General features: G+C 35.4%; 1 non-coding gene across 1 annotated transcript; it reads right to left on the bottom strand.

The window, feature by feature from the left end:
* Window positions 1-8,284: 8,284 nt before the first annotated feature.
* Window positions 8,285-8,388, bottom strand: LOC112095958. Its single transcript, XR_002904118.1, has one exon. It is a non-coding gene; the product is annotated as a small nucleolar RNA R71 (small nucleolar RNA).
* Between the last annotated feature and the right edge of the window lie 11,588 nt (window positions 8,389-19,976).

The raw sequence follows: 19,976 nt of genomic DNA on the forward strand, positions 1-19,976 counted from the left end.
GATATGGCCGGGTCAATTTGGCGGGTTCGGGTTGGGTTTTTGGGTCGATTTGACAACTTCTTCTCTCTCTTTGTGCTCCAAACCTTTTATTTATTTATTTATTTTTCTGTAACTGCCCTTTTTTCACATATGTGACATATAACGTCATGAATAATTAAACACATTTACTTTTGTTACATGTATAAGAAAATTTTTCTCCTCCTTCCCATATTTTAAAACAAATAGATAACATATGAATACTAAAGAGTTATGTTCCAAGTACAACAACCAAAATGGTCATTTTCATTTTTTCCGGTGAAGCATTTCATCCCGTAGAAATAGAAAAATTTAATAAAAGCATATCATCCGGTGAGCATTACTACTTTTAAGATTATTAGATTATTTGTACATTAGTACCCATTAAACAATACAACACAATTGTGTAAAGATAATAATTTATAGAGTAATGATCTCATAGGCAATAGTGCTCACCTTATGGTCAGCGACAATATCACGTGGTGATGTCTAATTAATCTACACTTTTGACATTATTTAAAGGAAGCCACAAAATTCTACCTTATGTCCAAGTACATACTCCCCATATGGTAGACATTGGTGCTCGTTAGATCATATTTTTAATTTATAAGACATTAAATTGACACTCTCACACAAAATATAATATAGAAATAATATTTCAATTTCATATATTGAATAGATTAGAATAAGCATAAGAGATATACCAAAATGTTCTCGATGATAATTTGGCAAAAGGATGCCCACACTTCCAACATTTGGGAAAATGGTCACAAAGACGCACTAGTTTTCAAAAAGGAACACTAAGATCCCATTTTAACTATAATATCCTTTGATTCAGTATTTAGAAATTTGACTTTAAAATTTTTTAATTAATACAAGTTTAATATAAATAATATAATCTTACAAGTTTAATATAAATAATATAATCTATGTAGTAGACTAATAATATTAAATCATTTTAGCATTTAAAATAATACTAAAATTATAAATTATTGCATTTTTTAATAATATATTTGTTTCTATTATAAAGATTTTTTTAAAATTTTTTAGATTAAATAGATTTTACAATTAACAAAATATATCCATATTAATAATATTAAAATTATTATTTTTACATAATATTCAAAATAATTTTAATTTTAATTTATTTATTGTAATATTATGTTTCTATTTATTATTAGAAATTACTTTAATTATAATAAAATAGGTCTAATAGATTGTAAAATATAAAAATATTTTTTAAATATTAAAAATATTTTAAAATGTAGATATTATTACATTTATTTTAATGTCATATTTCTACTTATTATAAAATTTTGAGATTAATTATTTTGGATTTATAGAGTTAAAGGATATTATGGTCAAAAGAAGGTCATGGTGTCCCTTATTAAAAACTTGGGGGTCTTTTTAATTATTTTTTCGAATCTTGGGAGTGTAGGTATTCTTTTCCCTATAAATTTTAAAATACAAAGAAAGAGTAATACTAATAAAAAAACTTATTTTAACAATAACTTAAAAAATTTCCTGAAAATTTTGATCTCCATGCCCCTTTACAAGACATGTAGCATGCACATATGAGTCAAAATGCACGTTAACGGTGAAGCTACGCCTATATAAATGGCCAATAATTGGCAATGTAATCTTGAGATGGTACCTTTTTTTCTTTGTGAAAAATATGAAAACTTCGAGATCAAGCCACTCTCCAAAATTCATATCCATTTTCGTTGTTAATCGTCATCTCTTATAGTTTGCTTGAATTACTTCCTGTGTTATTTATGTTCTCAATCATACGAAGAAGCAAAATATCAAGAAGTTATAAATAATAAAATTCAGCTTATTAGTAAAGTAACTAATTTGTCTAACAAGTGATCGCATTCAAAAGTAAATTAAGAGAAATTCGAACAACACTTGCAACCCTAAGGGCCTATTTGGGATTGTTTTTAACAAGCTCAAAAGTGATTTTAAAAAGTTAAAAATTAATTTTAGTACTTGGTAAATTTTCTTAGAAATCACTTTAGAAAAAATTACTCCATCCTAAAATAGATTTTAAAAAGTAGGGTAACTTTTCAAAATCTGATTTTGAAATCAGTTTTATACTTAATACTATTCCATAAATATACCTATATAGATTATAAAAATCTAAAATTATTCTTATTAATTTGGAAATAAAATCTTTAACTTTAAAGAAATTATTACTATCAATTATATAAGATAAAAAAATAAAAAATAAAATTAATAACATAAAATATTTATTATATATATATATATATATATATATATATATATATGTTTATAGATATGAGAATAAACTTTATTTAACATTATGTCTAATTTAGTTTGTTAGTTCTTACAGTAGCTTAACAATAAAATTTACTAAACTTATATGATTGCTTTTAAAACTTACAACACTTTTAAAAATAAAATTTACCAAATGGTTAAATGATTCTCTTCGTAGCAGATTATTTTTTATTTCATAGCTAACATCAATTATTTTTAAAAGTTATATCATTACAAAACTGGCATAAATTAATTTTAAACCTCCATATGTCTATACTAAAAATAATACAAAATAAAAATTGAATGAAAGTTGTATGAGAATTAAACTAAGTACTCACCGTATAGTGAGAGATAGAAGGAGATATATGAATTTTCTTTTCCATTAAGAGTAAAACCCTCGAAATTATTTGTTTAATTAGTTAAAAAAATTACATGAATATGATGATATTTAATAAGAAGATTGTTATTTTCTCCCACTAAAATTGATATATACTACTGATCCCTTACTGTTTTCAAAATATGCAAAACCTTTTTCGCACCATAATTTTATAGTATTACCTTTTTTATTATATTTTTATTTAGATTTATTATAAATTAAATAAATATTATAAATCCTAGTTAAAATAAAAAATTTTAAATAATAAAAATAAGAAATATAGGTTTTTGTATGAATAAAATATTAATAATATTATTTTTCTTGTACTTTTGTTATTTTTAAATCTTTTTATAACTAATATATATTTTGTATTTCCATATCAAATATTAAGTAGATAATTCATTTACCCCTCTTTTCTTTTAAATTTTTAGTGTTAGGAGGTTATTAAATATTATGATAACAGTGGGGAAATAAGTGATGAGGAGAAAATCTAGCAATCTCTCTATTTTATATGAGTTGCATGTTTTGAAAGAAAAGCTTACCTTACCGATAGTGCAAGAGCTGTAGAGTGCTGACTCTTGGATTAAAACATGAGCTCCAAAAACTTTGGAAGTGACGAAAACCTAGGTCTAGGGTTTGAGAATTCTAATCCGCCAATGTTGCGAGAGGACAAGACAACTAAGAAGGCCCGGTTTAGAGCTGAAGGAACCGATGTTGATAATCCTTATAAACCCTCTTGGAGAGATAAGGATATTAAGGCAGTCATGGTGATGGCAAGTCAGACGAAGAGTGCAGAGGAAGATTGGGATATTGAAGATGAAGATGTGGTTGAGAGAATAGAGGAGGGTATCCCTGCAATATACTTCTCCAAAAGGGTGCAAGAGAAACTGCAGCAGCCATGGCGTTACTCTGTAATAGTTAAATTGTTGGGACGACAGATTGGCTATCGGGTTTTATGCAATAGGTCAGAGGTCCTATGGCGGTCGATGGTAGCTGGTTTCTCCATCATTGATCTAGAAAATAATTACTTTTTGGTCAAGTTCCAAACTGCAGTTGATGCTGAACGTGCCCTAACCGAAGGACCATGGACTGTTATGGGTAGAAACCTTTTTGTTCAACCTTGGACGCCGAATTTTGATTGCTTCTCTAATGAACTTACTTCGACTGTGGTATGGGTACGATTGCTAGGCATGACGATCCAATATTATGAAAAACATAGCTCGCGACGACTTGGCAACAAAATTGGAGAAGTTATTAAAATTGACTATAATACAGAGGACTCTAAAAGAGGGAAATTTGCAAGGCTGGTAGTAAGGGTTTCTCTTGTGAAACCTTTAGTCTCGTAAATTAAGGTGAATGGGCAAATCCAACTGGTGGAGTATGAGGGGCTTCCAATGATATGTTTCTCCTGTGGAAAATATAGACATGTTACAGAGGATTGTGGGGAAAAGAATATGGTGGAGACTAGTACAGTTAATCTAGTGGAGAATAACGCACCAATGGTGGCCAACGAGAAGAATAATAGAGTAGTTGAAATGGGAGGGAACAAGTTTGGTCCTTGGATGGTTGTATCACGCAAAAGCAAACCAAGAAATTATGCTGGCAAGAATTTTTCTCATGGCATAGTCGAGGAGCAGCCGATTGTGCATCAAAGTAAATCTCGCTTTGACGTTCTTGCGTTGCAAGATTCAGGGGACAATGAACACCAGCATATGGCTACTGAAACTCAAGAAAAAGAGACCAGCTATGCAGACCCGAAATAGTCACGTAAACACTATGCCTTGCAACCCCATGCACCTGAATTCAAACGTAGACACTCCGCAAGAATCTTATCAAAGATTGCCAACAAGGGCAAGTCTTCTACTGCAGCCAAAGAAACCAGAAACAATAAGATAACCATGCACTCTAAATTCGACACACAAAACCATGTGGCGAATCCCAATGTGGCTACAACGTCAACCATGCTACTCGAAACCCAACCCAGCACCATGATAAATCCTTATCATGTACCTACAACCCTTGACCCCCTAAAGCATATGACTATTGTCTTCCATAACCCAAGGAATAAGCCTATAGGTACCCAGGAGATGGATGGTGCCAATCTACATCATTCGAGTCTGGGGACCAAGGGTCAACCCTTACCTCATTCGGGAGATCCTCCAGATTTACACGGTGGTGATACGGATCTTGAAAAGGAGGCTGATTCGACCTATGTAGAGGATGAAGATACAACAGATGGTGAGGACTATTTTGTGGAGGATACGCCAATAAATAAGGAGGATACGATCCATGGATCCGCCCAGTAAGGAAAGACCTACCCCTTTTGTATTTTCTTATGATTATGTCGATTTCAGTCATGTTTTGGAATGTTCAAGGGGCGGGGGCCTCAGATTTAAGACTTTCTTTTGATGCAATTATTCAATGCTATAACCCGTCTATTGTGGTGATGCTTGAGCCAAGAATTAGTGGCCAAAAAGCTGACAATTTCATTCGGGGCTGTGGTTTTGAGAGATCCCACAGGATCGAGGCGGTGAGTTTTTCTGTAGGAATTTGGATTCTAGGGAGGGACTTTATTACAGTAGAAATAGTTTTAAATCATAAGCAGTTTGTTCACTTTAAGATTATATCTAGCAATGGTTTGGAGAGTTGGGTGACTGCAGTGTATGCTAGCCCTATTCCAACAGTCCGGTGAGAATTATGGCATCACCTTGCAAACATTGCTTCTCAAATGATGGACCCGTGGTTGGTGGGCGGAGATTTCAATGTTATCTTATACGCACATGAGAAGAAAGGGGGCTCTAACCGAACAAGTGGCATTTGTAATTTATTTAATCATTAGTTTCATTCTTATAAGATGATTGATCTAAAATTTTCAGGCCCTCATTTCACTTGGTCTAGGGGAAACCTTTCTAAACGCCTAGACAAAGTGATTTGTAATGATGAATGGCTAATCAAACATGCAAATAGTAGTGTCATGCATCTTCCAAAAATTAATTCCGACCATCGGCCTATTCTAGTCAAATTCCAGAACGTGGATTCAAGGAATGGGGGCCCGAGGCCGTTCCGGTTTTTGGCTGCATGGCTCATGGATGAGAGGTTTGGGAGTTTTTTAAATGGCAGTTAGAAGAAGGGAGCTAATTTTCTCGATGCAGTGGCTGACTTTACTAAACAAACAATGAGATGAAACAAGGAAAGTTTTGGAAATATTATCTATCAAAAGCAAAATTTGTTGGCTAGAATAGGTGGGATCCAATGAATTTTGGAAACTAAGCCTAATCATAGCCTTATTAGACTTGAAGTTAAACTTTAGAAGGAGCTCGAAGAGGTTCTCACTCAGAAAGAGTTACTGTGGCTTCAGAAATCCAGGAGAGATTGGACTTTGTATGGTGACTGTTGAGTGTTAGAAAATGCATATTTATAAAAGAGAAAACCGTCATTTTACATTTCAAGTCTTACTAACAACCCTTACTTTTATGTATTTAACATTCTTGTGATTTAATTACGTGTGTTTTATTTTAATTAAGTAATTTATGTATTTTAGGGGCATTATAGTCATTTCACAATAAAGGAGAGATCAGACGGCAAAACGAACATCACTTTTGAACTCAGGATGGTCGAAAACCTTAGAAAGAGCATAAAAGGAAAAATAACACTATTCACATGTACGGTATTATTCACGTATACGGTACTGTATACGTTATTGTTCATGGCACTATTCACATAGACGGATCGATGACGTGGCATTGACCGATGATGTGGCATTGACTGATGAGGTGTCACGATCCTATTGGACTAAAATTCTTATGTACTGTTGATGGTGACGTGGCAGCATATCAATGGACGAAAAATCTCGCGTACGGTGCATGCATCACACAGGATTATTTTCAACCAAACCGCGTTACTGTTCATCCAAGTCAAACCATGTTACTGTTCATCCAGGTGGTCAAACCGTGGACTGTTGACTGATGACGTGGCGCAATCCTGAGCGTCCAAACTGTTTTTAATCCGATGGCCATAATTTACTCCATATATCTATAAAAAGGGGGCCTCCCCCCCTAATTTGATATCTCTGAATCCATTTTTGGGATCCATTTTCTGTAATTCCTTCTCTATCTTGTATTTTCTTCGTATTTTAATAAATTCCCATTTTGCCCCTAGTTCAATTATGAGTAGCTAATTTTCTTTCAAGCTTGGGTTGAAGGTGAAGTCTCAACATGTGTCATGGGCTTAATTTGGTAAATTTATTTTCTCTTCCCCTCTAGTTTTTGTGGATGTTTTGACTTCTCGTCGACAAATAATAATATTCTTGTCTAGTACCGCCTTGGTTTCACCGGCCCTCTAGTACAAGGTTATTATTATTTGGCACGATAAGCCCTTAGCACCATATTGATTAGAGCGTGGTTCATGAGGTGTGGATTCCCCCCTCATGATTTAATTGGCATTAATACGGATTATTTAGCCCATGATGCATGTTGATACGGATCCGAATACCCAAGCACGTCATTTCAATAGAATTATCTTCAATTTATTCTCGCCATGGCAATTCCAATTTTAGAATTTATTCTCGCCATTTTAATTTAAGTTTTAGCATATTCCAAACCATTTCCACCATAAATCCAACCACCCATTTACAAAATTAATTCTACACATAATTAAAATCCACCTCCTCGTGGGATCGACACTCGTCACCATTGATCTATACTACAATAGATTCGTGCGCTTGCGAGTACATTAAAATTTGCACAATAAGTTTTTGGCGCCGTTGCCGGGGAGGTAAGTAATTTTAATTCATAGAATTAATTTTTGTGAATAATTTCTTTTATTTGTTTTCTTGTATTTTTTTTAATTATTAAGAAAAAAAAGAAAAAGAAAAGTGAATCTACATATAAAGGTTAGTATTTCTTTTCTTTTTCTCTTCTTTAAAATTCTGTAATTTAATTTTCAATTTAATTTTTTCTTTGTAATTTTTTTTTATTTTATTAATTTAATTTTTAGTTAATTTATTTCACGTATTTATTTTTGTGTATTTTTATAGAAATGTTTTAATAGCGCAATAAGGTTAGTATCGTAATTTCTCCCTCTTCTTTATTTTTATTTGTTTTGTTCCCATCTTTATTTTTATTTTATTTGTTTTGCATGCATGGTCGTAGGTCATTATTACCTAATCTTGAACCTATAGACCTTGAATTAGAAAAAACACTTCACACACAAAAGCACATTAAAAATAAATTTGAAATGGATTTGCAACCACAGGAGAGGCCATTTAAGGACTACTTCAGTCCTTTAGCTAATTTGAGCACATCATGCATAAGATACCCAAATGTAGCTGCTAGGAGCTTTGAACTAAAACCTAGTGTGCTAAATTGTCTCCCCACATTCTATGGCTTAGAAAATGAGGACCCATATAATCATCTGAATGATTTTCATGCTATTTGTCAAACTTTTAAATACGAGAATTTTTCAGACGATGATGTTAAACTCAGATTATTCCCATTTTCTTTAAAAGATAGAGCTCGTTCATGGCTTAATACATTACCTGCTAATAGCATTGCATCATGAGAACAAATGGTAACAAAATTTTTGAATAAATATTTCCGAGTGCATAAAACCAATACTATTCGCAGGGAAATCTCGGGGTTTACCCAGAGAGATGACGAGCAGTTTTTCGAAACGTGGGAGCGATTCAATGGGCTACTCTTGAAGTGTCCACATCATGGGTATGAGAAATGGCACCAATGCCAATACTTTTTGGAGGGATTACTACCGAATGTGCAAGAATGGCTAATGGCAACAAGTGGAGGAGAGCTAATGTCAAAAAGTGCATCAGAGATTTGGGAATTCTTCCAGCGACAAGCGGATAATTCCCAACAACGGAGTCGATCACTCAGGAATACTAGAAGAATTAAGGGAGTAAATGAGGTTCACATTGGCGAGTCAAGTTCAGAAATTAAAGAAGTGAAAGCGATAATCGAAGGTCTCTCTCGACAAATAGCATCGTTATCGACTGCTAAATCAACAGAGCCACATGACCATGACTCATACTCAGATCAAGCCAATGCCATAGGTGTAATGAGGAAACCATCTAATTACAACCCATACTCCAACACATATAACCCTGGATGGAGAGACCACCCCAATTTTTCATGGTCTCAAGGACTCCAACAGAATGGACCAGCAGCTCCAGCTCCACCAATACAACAAATTCCTCAAAATCCTCAAGCCTCTCAGCCCCTATTTAGACCATACAATCAGAACCAGAACTACATTCAGCCCAGACCATGGGATGATGCATTCCAGAATTTCAGGAATGTTACTCACTCCACGATTGAGCAACAGAACCGAACCATTGATGGACTACGAAATGAGTTGAGAGCAGGCTTCAACTCACAAGCTCAATCAGTTTTAAGCCTCGAGAAGATGGTGGGACAACTTGTTTCTTCAGTTCAGACCTTGGCAATGACTGTTGAGAAAGGAAAGTTTCCAAGTCAACCAGTGCCTAATCCTAAAGGAGTACATGAAGCAAGTACCAGTTCACCACAGCAGCATGGAGAGGTCAAAGCAGTAATGACCTTGCGAAAAGGAAAAGAAGTCGACAACAAAGTGGAGATGCCGGTGACAAAAGAAAATCAAATTGTACCTGTGAATGTTGAGGACTCATCACCGAAGGAGAAAGAAGAAACCAACCCACAAGAATATGTTCCCAAAGCTCCATTCCCCCAGAGGTTAGCTAAAGGCAAGAAGGGAAAATCCACAGGTGAGATTCTCGAAATCTTCAAACAGGTAAGTGTTAACATCCCTTTGCTTGATACTATTAAGCAAGTTCCATCTTATGCCAAGTTTCTTAAAGACCTGTGTACTAAAAAGAGAAACATGCATGTTCAAAAGAAGGCATTTTTAACAGAAAACGTTAGTTCTATGCTCCAACATAAAATTCCTTTAAAATGCAAAGACCCAGGCTCCCCCACTATCTCATGTAGTATAGGGAACCACACAATTGAGAATGCTTTGTTGGATTTAGGAACTAGTGTAAATTTATTGCCTTACTCTGTGTTTGTGAAACTTGGACTTGGAGAATTGCACCCAACTCCAGTGGTGTTACAGCTTGCAGATCGATGCACGAAAATACCTCGTGGTATTGTGGAGGACGTGCTTATCCAGGTAGACAAGTTTTATTTTCCTGTTGATTTCATTGTAATTGACACTTAACCAATACAGGATTCAAGGAAGTACATCCCCATTATTCTAGGCCGACCTTTCTTGGCAACTGCGGATGCTCACATTCAATGTAGGACTGGAAATATGCAGTTGTCCTTCGGCAACATGACTATAGAGCTGAACATCTTCAACATTGCCAAACAACCTCACAGTGCAGATGATGGAATTGTTGATGTGGATTTAATCGAAACAATAGTTGATAACACTTTTCTTTCAAACCTTAGTACTAATCCTTTACAAAAATGTTTAACTCACTTTGGTTTGGATTTTGATATTGACAGATCGGTCGATGAGGTCAACGCCCTACTTGACTCAGCACCGTCCATGGACACTAATAAATGAAAGTTAAGAGTTGAACAACTAGCACCATCAGAGAAGAAACTCATCCCATCATCAGAATCACCACCAAAACTCGAGCTCAAACCATTGCCCAACACTTTGGAATATGCATTTTTAGGAGAAGAATGCACTCTACCGGTAATCATCTCATCATCCCTAAACGATGAACAAAAAGGTAAGTTGTTGGATATTTTAAAAGAGCACAAAGGAGCATTAGGATGGACCATAGCAGACATAAAAGGTATAAACCCAGTAGACTGCATGCATTACATTCACCTTGATGAAAATGCTAAAACTACTAGGGAGATGCAACGTCGGTTAAATCCTAACATGAAAGAAGTTGTTAGAACTGAAGTCCTTAAGCTATTAGATGCAGGTATCATTTACCCAATTTCTGATAGTTCATGGGTCAGTCCTGTGCAAGTTGTCCCCAAAAAGTCAGGAGTCATTGTAGTTACCAATGCCGATAATGAATTGATACCCACTAGAGTGACTACAGGATGGCGTGTATGCATTGATTATAGGAAGTTAAATTCTGTCACACGTAAAGACCATTTTCCTTTACCATTTATTGATCAAATGCTTGATAGATTAGCAGGCCATGAATTTTATTGCTTTCTAGATGGCTACTCAGGATATAATCAGATTCCCATAGCACCAAAAGATCAAGAGAAAACTACTTTCACTTGCCCTTTTGGCACATTTGCATATAGGAGAATACCATTTGGATTATGTAATGCACCTGCTACATTTCAACGATGCATGTTGAGCATTTTTTCTGATATGGTGGAACGATTCCTTGAAGTCTTTATGGATGATTTTTCTATCTTTGGTGACTCATTTGATCAATGTTTACATCATCTAACACTAGTTCTGCAGAGATGTATCGAAAAGAACTTGGTCTTAAATTGGGAGAAGTGCCATTTTATGGTAAAACAAGGTATTGTTCTCAGTAACATCATTTCAAGCAAAGGTATTGAGGTTGACAAAGCCAAGGTGGATCTCATTTCTAATCTTCCTCCACCTAAAACAGTTAGAGAAGTAAGATCTTTCCTTGGGCATTATGGTTTCTATAGACGTTTCATTAAAGATTTTAGCAAAGTTTCTAGACCCTTATGCAATTTACTTGCTAAGGATGTACCTTTTATCTTTAATGATTCATGTCTTATGGTGTTTGAAAAATTAAAACAGTTGTTGACATCATCACCCATCATTCAGGCCCCAAACTGGAGCTTACCATTTGAGCTCATGTGTGATGCATCTGATTATACAGTAGGAGCAGTATTAAGACAAAGAGTTGATCGAATTCCCCACGTTATTTACTATGCTAGTATGACATTGAATGATGCACAGTTGAACTATTCAACTACTGAAAAAGAAATGCTAGCAGTAGTGTTTGCATTGGAAAAATTTCGATCTTATCTCATTGGTTGTAAAATAATTATATTCACAGATCATGCTGCTCTTAAATATCTTCTCACAAAGAAATATGCAAAAGCTAGACTAATTCGTTGGGTGTTACTTTTGCAGGAGTTCAACTTAGAATTCAAAGATAAAAAAGGGACAGAAAATGTTGTGGCGGATCATATCTCTCGTTTTCATTTTGACACAATTACAGAATCATTACCATTGAATGAGTCATTTCTAGATGAACAATTAATGAATGTATAAGTATTACCTTGGTATGCTGATATAGTTAATTATCTTGTTACAGGTAAACTTCCAGGGCATTGGACCAAGCAAGACAAGGCTAAATTTTTTGCAGAAATATAGAATTACTTTTGGGATGACCCGTATTTGTTCAAGTATTGTGCAGACCAAATTGTTAGACGATGTGTCCCAGAAAATGAAATTCAGAATATTCTTTCATTCTGCCATGAACAAGCTTGTGTAGACCATTTTAGTGCTAAGAAAACAGCAACTAAAGTTTTACAATGTGATTTCTATTGGCCAACTATATTTCAAGATGCTTACACTTTCTGTTCTTCATGTGATAGGTGTCAACGAATGGGGAGCATTACGCGAAGGAATATGATGCCACTAAATCCAATTTTAGTGGTTGAGATTTTTTACGTATGGGGTATCGACTTCATGGGACCATTTCCCCCTTCTTTTGGCCATCAATACATAGTGGTTGCAGTTGACTACGTATCCAAATGGGTAGAAGCAATTCCATGCAGAACTAATGATCACAAAGTGGTGGTAGGATTTTTGAAAAGCAACATTGTTTTACGCTTTGGATTCCCTCGAGCGATAATCAGTGATGGTGGTGCCCACTTTTGTAACAAAGCATTCAAAGCTCTTTTGACAAAGTATTTAATCACACACAAAGTGGCAACTCCGTATCATCCGCAAACCAGTGGCCAAGTTGAGATATCCAATCGAGAAATAAAGCACATATTAGAAAAGACGGTGAGGCCAGACATAAAAGATTGGTCATTAAGACTTGATGATGCCTTATGGGCATATAGAACGGCTTTCAAGACCCCGATTGGGATGTCGCCTTACAGGCTAGTGTATGGAAAAGCTTGCCACCTACCTGTGGAACTCGAGCATCGTGCATATTAGGCCATCAAGAAATTCAATTTTGACATGCAGCAAGCCAGCTCAGAAAGAAGATTACAGCTGGCAGAACTTGAAGAAATTCGCAATGATGCATACAAAAATGCCAAGATTTACAAGCAATGAATGAAAGTCTTCCATGATAAGCAAATTATGAGAAAATCGTTCACTCCAGGTCAGAAAGTGCATTTATTCAATTCTCGCTTGCACCTATTCCCAGGTAAGTTACGCTCTCGTTGGTCTGGTCCATTTATTGTTCATACTGTTTTTCCACATGGGGCAATTGAAATTAAGGACCCAAAGAACGGTGTCACGTTTAAAGTTAATGGTCAAAGATTAAAGCCATATCTAGAATACCAACCACATGGAGAAGACATCGAGATAAATTTGAGTGACCCACCAAATTTGAATTGATTTTTTTTCTTTTCGTTGATTTGATTTTTCTTTCTTTCTTTTTATTATTATTCTTTTGCTAATTGAAATTGTTTTTGCATAAGTGTGTTTATTTTACCATTAAGTTTTCTCTTATCATTTTTAATCATGAGTCTCATACTTAGACCGTTCCTCCTGAACATTCTTAAACCACTTCAACGTGTCAAAACTCATCTCAAAAGGCAGATTCAATTTTGTAAAACACAACGCATTTGGGCTCTACAACCACCAGAGTTAGTAGTCTATGCTGAGGGTTTAGAACGCCAACTCAAAGACATTGAGAGAAGTGTTTACGACATCCAGTTGGAGCTTGAGGTAAATTCAATAAGAGGACGATTTTAATTTTCTTTGTTTGTTTTAATTTGTTTTTCTGTTTGTGTGCTTTAGTTTGTTACCCCGGTGAAGTGGCGGATAACGGTACTCCGTGACAATCAAGTCGGTTACTTCAGTTTCCCATAATAACTGATATTCTGAGGCGAAGGTATGGACAGAAATGAGATTCTAGCGAAGCTTCACAAGCGATTCCCTTCACTTCCTCAGAATGCCCTCCTTACGATCTATAAAGCTCGGTCCGAACGCATGCGATTACTCATGAGGAATAACATACCTGCTGACATCCGTTGGTTAATCGAGGCTAAAGTACGATCGGCAGGTGAGTTACCTCCAAAATTTATTGCATACATGTGTCATGGGCTTAATTTGGTAAATTTATTTTCTCTTCCCCTCTAGTTTTTGTGGATGTTTTGACTTCTCGTCGACAAATAATAATATTCTTGTCTAGTACCGCCTTGGTTTCACCGGCCCTCTAGTACAAGGTTATTATTATTTGGCACGATAAGCCCTTAGCACCATATTGATTAGAGCGTGGTTCATGAGGTGTGGATTCCCCCCTCATGATTTAATTGGCATTAATACGGATTATTTAGCCCATGATGCATGTTGATACGGATCCGAATACCCAAGTACGTCATTTCAATAGAATTATCTTCAATTTATTCTCGCCATTGCAATTCCAATTTTAGAATTTATTCTCGCCATTTTAATTTAAGTTTTAGCATATTCCAAACCATTTCCACCATAAATCCAACCACCCATTTACAAAATTAATTCTACACATAATTAAAATCCACCTCCTCGTGGGATCGACACTGGTCACCATTGATCTATACTATAATAGATTCGTGCGCTTGCGAGTACATTAAAATTTGCACAACAGTGACCGCAACATTACCCATTTCCATTAAAAAAACTCTAACCAGGCGTCGTCAGAATCGGATTATTGCGATTCAAAATGAGACATGTCAATGGATATATGACGTTGAGATCATTAAGCAGCTTGCAGGAAGATTCTTTTCGAAATTATACACTCCTGAACAAGGGGTGAATAGCCCGTATACTGTCAGGGGGTGTTTCCCTATGATCTCTTATGATATTTCTTAAGTTTGATGTCTACTGTAACAAATAAGGAAGTTAGAAGGACTATTTTCAGTATGAGTCCCTTCAATGCCCTCGAAGTTGATGGATTTCATGCTGGTTTTTACCTAGCGCAATGGAGTACAATTGGTATGTCGTTGTGCTCTTTCATTAAGAATATTTTTAATTCTAATCATATCACTGCAGAGATCAACAGAACCTTACTGGTCCTTATCCCTAAAGTTGATCATCCAACAAGCCTTAAGATGTTTCGGCCTATCAGCCTTTGCACAATTTCGTATAAGATGGTGACGAAAATTATTGCAAACAGGCTACAGGCTCTTCTTCCATATCTCATTGGCCCCCAACAAACCAGTTTTGTACCGGGTCAACATATTACAGAGAATATTGTTATTAGTCAAGAAGTGATTCATACAATGAAGAAAAAAGTGGGGGGTAAAAGAATAATGGCGGTTAAAGTTGATTTGGAAAAGGCATATGACAGGCTGAGTTGGTGCTTTATTCAGGAAACTTTAAAGGAAGTTGGGCTATCGGAGCGATTTATTCATCTCATAATGAAGTGCTTGTCCACAGCCCAAATGAATGTTTTGTGGAACAGAGCAATGACTGAAGATTTTCGGACAGGGAGAGGAATTAGACAAGGAGACCCCATTGCACCTTATATTGTTGTGCTTTGTATTGAAAGATTAAGCCATGGTATTATTCAGGCGATTAATCAAGGTAGATGGAAGCCCATTCGGTTGACTAGAATTGGCACCCCGCTAAGTCATTTATTTTTCACGGATGACCTGCTTCTCTTCTTGTAAGCAAATTACGCCCAAGTTGAAGTGTTGAATGGCGTGTTGGAGAATTTCTGCAGGATCTCGGGCACTAAAGTGAGTAAACAGAAGACCCAAATTTTCTTCTCCAAAAATGTCCCGGTCACTTTAGCTAGTGGAATTGGCAAGGCTTTAGGCTTTTCGATTACAAATAATTTGGGAAGATATCTTGGCATGCCTCTTTTACATGATCGGGTTTCTAAGAAAACGTATCAGAGTACCATTGACAAAATTGATCAGAGGCTATCAGGATGGGCAACCAAGCACTTGTCTTTGGCAGGGCGAATTACTCTTGCTCAATCGGTGCTTCAGGCGATTCCGATTTATGCTATGCAGACCACGTATCTCCCGTCTAGTGTCAGAGTTAAAATTGATCAACTTTGTAGAAGATTCATATGGAGTGGGGCTGGACCTTAACGTAAGCTAAGCCTGGTTAGCTGGAACAACATTTGTAGTCCCAAAAGTAATGGAGGGCTTGGCTTCAAGGACATGGAAATTATGAAAAAAGCCTTATTAATGAAAGTGGCTTGGGATTTATTTATAAATCCTAGCAAGCTATGCTCCTATGTTTTAATATCTAAATATGTTGCGACTAATGATATGCTTATTACTGATGTTCCAACTAAAAATGGTTCCTATTTATGGTGTTCTATGGGTAAGATTTGGAAAGATTTCCAGAAGGGTTTGCGTTGGAGTATTGGAAATGGCCAAAGGGTGAAGTTTTGGGATGATATTTGGGTTACTAATGGTGATACCTTAATAAACTATACGGTGGCTTCAATTCCTGATAGCATGCGAAATATGTCGGTGGCAGAATGTGTTAATCAAAATGGGAATTGGTTGTGGAACAAATTCAGTTCTTTGTTGAATAACCATGTTGTTTTAAGGATTGCTTCCATGGCTTCTCCGTCGGCAATGAGAGGTGATGATAGGGTGTATTGGGGTGCTTCAAATACGGGAATTTTTACAGTCCAATCAGCTTATCATGTGCTTACAAATCCTTCTCCCGTTGAAGATAGTCAAGACTGGCGGAATTTATGGCAATGGAAGGGGCCTTAAAGCGTAAGAATTTTTTTATGGTTATTATGCCATGATCGATTGAAGACGGGATATGAGCTTGCTAGAAGGCATCTGGACATTGATCCATTATGCGAGAGGTGCCATGCAGAAGTTGAGAGTTCTTTGCATGCAATCCGGGACTGTGCATACTCGAAAAGTGTGTAGAGGAAGCTTGTTCTCGTGCCTAGACAACATGACGTTTTTAGTTATCCTCTTCAGCAATAGCTCATGATGAATCTTAGGAGAAGGTCCTGTGATATGGGGAGTTTATATTGGCAGGTTATGTTTGGTGTTGCTGCTTGGAGAATTTGGTTTTGGAGGAATCAGGTGATGTTTAACAATAAGAGATGGAATGGTGATTTGATCGTTTGAGATATTAAGGCAAGGGCTGAGAATATTTGTTCTACCCTCTCAAGCATAGTCTATAAAAGAAATTCAAAGATTCAGAAATGGATTAGTTGGGCTCCTCTACCATGGCCTTTTTTGTGTTTAAATACGAATGGTGCAAGAAAAGGAAATGGAGATGCGGGTGCAGGCGGTCTGTTACGAGACTATCATGGTAGATTCATGCATGGATTCAGCGTAAATCTGGGAGTGTGTTCGGTTATAAAGGCTGAAGTTTGGGGCGTTTTGCATGGGTTAAGAATGGTATGGGACCTTGGCTATAGACGTATCTAAGTTGGAATAGATAATTGTAGTGTGGTACAGCTTCTAAAGGAGAATAATGCTAATGTCAATGAACTTTCGACTATAATCGAGATGATTAAGGAGCTCATGAGGAGGGATTGGAGTATTCAAATTGATCACATTTACCGCGACCAAATTTGGCGGTTGATTTCCTTGCTACGCATGCTTTGAGATTGCCTGTTGGAGTGCATTTTTTTAATTCTGTCCCTTTAGGTTTGAGTCCTATTTTGTATTCGGATATGTATGGGGTGGCACAACCCCATTTTGTGCCCCCTAGCTCTTCTCTTTTAGAGCCCTCTTTTTATCAAAAAAAGAAAAAAAAAGCTTACCGGAATTGAAGAGAAATTTGGATTTAATTGAGCTTGTTGAAAGCAGAGAAAGAAATTATCCTCTTTGAAAGTGAGAGAAGCAATGGCTACATGAAATAAGGGGAAAAAAAAAGAAAATTCACTTAGTCGACTGGTATACACCATGCATAAAGATTAAGTGTTGAGATAATTTTTTTGTGAGTATTGAATCAATGATTATAATGTAAAAGAAATAAAAAGATATTATACGTAAATTAATCCTTCTTATTTGGCAACTAAACATGGACCCAATTTTAAATTGCAATTAATCCAGACGTAAACCCTTGTGCATATTCTTCTAAATTCATAAACCAATTTTAAGAGACAAGGGTTATATAGTACTCCCATAATTTTGAGAGCCACTTAATTATAATTATAGGAAGTGTTAATTAAGCCAACTAAAGAATTGTTGATAAACCATCCAAATTTAATAATTCATTTTTGCTAGTATGGGTGGGCATTTAGTTTGGTTCAGTCCGAACCAAACCGAACCGAACTATATTATAGTAATTTAATTCGGTTTGGTTCACATTATAAAACTAAATGGTTCAAAATTTCTGAAACATTTGGTTTTTAATTGGTTCGGTTTTAAACCGAACCAAATTACCGAACCAAACGGTTCAGTGAAGTAATTAAAATTAAAATTAGAAAAAACGAAAGTGAATATGTTTAGTAGGAAAATGAAGAATATTAGGTAATGAAGTTATTACTTTTATTTGCTAGTTAATACATATGATTATATTTATATATGTCATAACATATATTTTAATTTATTCTATTTAATTGTTTTTTTTAAACATATTCTATTTAATTATTGGTGCTTGATTAATGACTTATTTTGACTTGGAGAGATAATATAGGCATTGTGGATGTGGAAGGATGAAGAAGTGGTGATAGGAAGAGTGCTCGTTGGCCACGGAAGTTTGAAGTTTCTTTTGTAATATGTAGTGGATTTTTAAATTATTATTGGATTTTATGATGTTAATTTACTATTGTTAGATTTTATTATGTTATTTATTTATGGATTTTTATATTATTGTTGGATTTTATTATGTTAATCTACTATTGTTAGATTTTTTATGTTGTTTATTATTTGTGGATTTATAGACTAAGGATTATTGATTTATTGTTGTAGTAATAGTGTATTACTATTATATCATTTTTATTAAATAATGAATGAATAGGTTGAAATGAAACCAAACCAAGTCAAATTACTGAACCGAACCGAACCGAAATGAATTAATTTGGTTCGGTTCAGTTCAGTTCTATAATTTGGTTCATAAATTCATGAACTATTTGGTTTCAGTTTGGTTCAGTTATAGGCTTGAACTGAACCAAACTTAATAGTGTCCATCCCTAATTGCTAGACAGTGAATGGTTTGGTGATAAAAATAAAAAATAAAAAACGATTGAAACACCCAAATTAAAACGACATTTCCATTTGAGGATAATATAAATATGAATTCATTTATTTATTTTTCCATTGACGTCCGTCATCATCATCAATAACTACATTAAAAAAAAAAAAAAAACCAATCTAAGATGTACAATCAAGCTCCTCCTTCTTGGAAGAATATTGATTAAAGTAGATGTTGATGAAAACATTTTATAAATTTACCATAAATAGTTAATAAAAGTAGAAGACCGTGAATCATGTAAAGATCGATCCTCCTTCCAATTAATCTACTCTGCGTGAAGAGGGTGGTGGTTTGTCAATAGATTAGACAAAACTCGTCCGGTTGTCCCTTTAGTAGCGACCTCGTGCAGGAAACAGAGGTTTATTTTCACTTTTCACTTTGATGATGGCCGACAGTTATTATTGGTAGAATTGGGGAGCTTAAATTTGTCGGCTATACAGAGAAGAGGTGCAATGAAGGCCCTAGAATAAATTGCCCTAGGAGTAAAAATTGAACTTTTATGACAAGCACTTGTGTGGGAGCGGGCGGCACGCAGCCACACACCTCAAAATATCTAGGTGATAAATAAAATATTGGGATTCATACATCGTTTCAAACTAAAAAACTGTGGATTCCTATCAAAATTTGTCAAATAGTAACAATTTCTTAGTGAATGTATGAGCTAAAATCGTGCGCCTGGCCCAGTTCAATTTTCCCTTATCATTCATGACCTCACTTGTTGATATGTGCCGCCCTCCGAAGCTGGGGCCAAATTCTTGTCGTTGTAAACAAATTATTTTGTATTACACGGCTCTTCAACTTCTGGGTGCTACATTATGGTATTATATTGTTGTATGAGAAGTGCATTTTATATTGCAATCCAGCTGGTATACGCAACATGACCCTCGAGAAAACTGTCGAATTTTATCCTTTATGTGCTGCAGTCCAAAGAGTTTCGATAATGGTAAATGTAACAAGACAAAATTTTTTGTTTTCTTTTGTACGTGAGATCTTTCTT

Source organism: Citrus clementina, unplaced genomic scaffold (genome assembly GCF_000493195.1).
Source record: "Citrus clementina cultivar Clemenules unplaced genomic scaffold, Citrus_clementina_v1.0 scaffold_1, whole genome shotgun sequence".
NCBI lineage: Eukaryota > Viridiplantae > Streptophyta > Magnoliopsida > Sapindales > Rutaceae > Citrus > Citrus x clementina.